This window comes from Rutidosis leptorrhynchoides, chromosome 11, assembly GCF_046630445.1.
Source record: "Rutidosis leptorrhynchoides isolate AG116_Rl617_1_P2 chromosome 11, CSIRO_AGI_Rlap_v1, whole genome shotgun sequence".
Classification (NCBI taxonomy): domain Eukaryota; kingdom Viridiplantae; phylum Streptophyta; class Magnoliopsida; order Asterales; family Asteraceae; genus Rutidosis; species Rutidosis leptorrhynchoides.
This window is the reverse complement of record NC_092343.1, coordinates 366,675,189-366,678,153: the sequence shown is the minus strand read 5'-3', so window position 1 is coordinate 366,678,153 and position 2,965 is coordinate 366,675,189. Positions and strand designations below refer to the sequence as shown.

The 2,965-nt window shown below is 32.7% G+C and overlaps 1 long non-coding RNA gene across 1 annotated transcript; it reads left to right on the top strand.

Annotated features, from left to right (window-relative positions):
- Nucleotides 1-318: 318 nt before the first annotated feature.
- Nucleotides 319-1,279, top strand: LOC139876799 (uncharacterized). The gene is made up of 3 exons (XR_011768301.1): nt 319-412; nt 885-1,032; nt 1,149-1,279. It is a non-coding gene; the product is annotated as an uncharacterized lncRNA (long non-coding RNA).
- Nucleotides 1,280-2,965: the final 1,686 nt, after the last annotated feature.

Below are 2,965 nucleotides of genomic sequence, written 5' to 3'. Positions count from 1 at the left end.
CCCAGATTTATTTGTGCTTTTAATGTTTTGATAGTTTAATGGTGTTATTGAAGATTTTGTTAACAACAAGGTTAAGTTTTAGGGTACTGATTGGTGTATTGACTTCAAAAGTCAAACTGTGCATTATTGAAGAACTAATTAGATTAGCCAATTTGCTATTTGCTATCTTTAATGAAAGTACTGAGGTATTTGTTACTTATTATGTACTTTCTTGCTATTGTGTGGGCTTATAAGTTGATTGTAATTAAGTAGCATTGGCATAACTTCATTTTTCGATTTCAAGATTCTGATGTTTCTCTTATTTTGTGTGTTTTATATAGTCTCGAGCAAGAATATGGCTTGGAGAGGTATTACACACAAAATTTGATGAGCAGCTAAGCATATGTGATCTACTTTCTAACGACGAGCTGCTGTAGGTTTTGATTTTTTTTAGACAGTATTTGAATTAATTTTACCCTTATTTTTTTGTTGTATAAATATATTAGGAGTTCAAGTTTTCTGAGATGTAAATTGATGAAGTCAAAGTTTCAGGATTGCGTTGTTTTCTCGACATTTATCTGAAGGGGTGTTTGGTTTTGTGTTTTTAACATGATTTCCGAGACATAAAACGGAATATTCGAGTAATATTAGGAATGGTTTACCCTTCTCCTTCAAAGTTAGTTTTGTTGTAACACAATTAAACACCATTTTAACTTTACCTTGAACATCTTAGAAAGTTGCACTATAAAGTTGTGTGCAGTCTGTTTACTATAGTATTTCCTGGTGTATCACATTAAGTAACCATTAGAGAACATTATGAATATCTTAGTATGCAAACCATTAGAGAACATATGAAGTGGTAAAGAGATTCTTTATAAGTGTAGTTTATATTTATGACTTCACAGATTTGAAGTTTCAAAAGCTTTATGGAATATGTTTTTGGTTAAATATATGGAGCTCAACAATTTCAAAGCGCGTAAGCTTATACCGATTGATACAAGAAAGAGCAGTTGGAGATATAGGCCTTACTCGAACGTTGATTCATTTTTGAAAGCAAGTACCTGAAAACATGATTTTTTATGATTATGCTAACATTTATAGTTTTCAGTGATTTAAATGCATTCTAAGTAAATTAAAAATAACTGTAACTTTGTTTTCCTTTTTCGCAGGTATGCAAAGTTTTGGGATTGAGTGGTGTTGATCTTTTTCCCCGTCAGATGTTGTAGAGAAGAAAGACACTAGGAAAGTGTGCATATGTATACGCTCTTTATCAAAGAAAGCTAGGTCTTGGCATTTAAATGTGAGTAACATTACATTTTCTTTCCGGTGCTATTTCACCTTTTTACTCTCATTAATATTACTCCTATAAGGGTCTATATAGAGATCTTTTTTTTTTTTTTCATTTTTTTAGGTGTTGCTCTATTTCGAATTCATAATGGTAAAGAATCAATTTTTCTTTGTTTTGTTTAAAAAAAATTGGCTGTTGTGTAGAAAATAGGGCGTGTGGCGAAACCATCGTCAACACCATCAATGTTGTTAGAAAATGTGAATGTCGCATGCTCGCAAGTTGATTGTGGGATCTTGAAGAAAGGTGGTGCATGTTATATGCCTGATAATTTGATAAGTTATGCCTCAATAGCCATGAATATTTACTATCAGTGCAAAGGACGAAACCCATGGAATTGTCATTTTGGTAGCTCTAGTCTTATTACTTTAACTGACCCAAGTAATCAAAATTTATTCTTGAATGTGCCCATTAAAAATTTAAACCATAGTTTAGTTTTTGTTGGTATCTTTAACCAACCCATTAAACATTTGATAATAAAGTTTACTAGTTTAGTTTTTTTTATTAGAAGTTGAACCCCTTTAAACCTTTCAAGTATTCAAAGTCACTAAAATTGAAGTCAAGTGTCACTATTTTGCAGGTTACCACTACTACATTTCGGCTCATTTAGAGCCCTTCATTTAGACGTGTTCACTACATAACACGTCTAATTTATCAAACGGAACACGTCTAATTAAGGTTTTTTTTTTTTTAAAAACACGGAACACGTCTAAATAATAGTAGCAACACGTCTAATTAGAAACCTGCAACACGTCTAATTAAGTAAAACACCTCTAATTGGTAACCACGTCTAATAACTTTTATCAGGAACACCTCTAATTGACAACACGTCTAACAAGTATTTCAAGGAACACGTCTAATAAATTTTACCAGGAACACGTCTGAACGAAAAAACAACACGTCTAATTGGAAACACGTCTAATAAGTTTTGCGAGGAACACGTCTAAATGACGAGCACGTCTAATAAGTTACAAAAAAACACGTCTAATTAATTTGCAACAAATGCCTTTTTAACTGAAACACGTATAAATAAGTTTAATAAGTTAACGGGTTATATAAGTTGACGAGCTCCGTTTAATCAAGCTAACCCTTACAGTTATGTTAACATAAGTTAACAGAACACGTCTAATTAAACTTTTTAACCTTCCCTCATCTTAATTATTATCGTTATCTTTATCATTATTATTATAGTTTATAATAATTTCCCTAACATACATAGACTCTTCGTCGGTGGGTCGTCTCGCTTGTCTTAAAAACGTCGTTTTACTGCGTTCACATAATGTACAGAGGAATACATAGCGCTATGGAACCAAAAAAGAAAATCCTCTTTCAGATATTTTTAAAAAAAAAAAAAATTTATATCCGCATGTATGTATGGGATTGGCTCGAGTATATATGGGTTGTAGTTTTCCAACACGTTTCACAACCTAATCCCCTTTTTCTTTTTATTATGGAGTATCAGATCTAAAATATCAAAACCTAATTTGTTTGTCCATCTTCTTCCTTCATATCCACCGTCACCCTTCACCGTCGGAATCCGCTGTTACCCTTAAGAACCGGAATGATATCGTTAACCTCCACTCTTCAGCGTCCAATTGACCCCCAAAACCGTCACAGTGATCGACATGATTTCGTACAGGA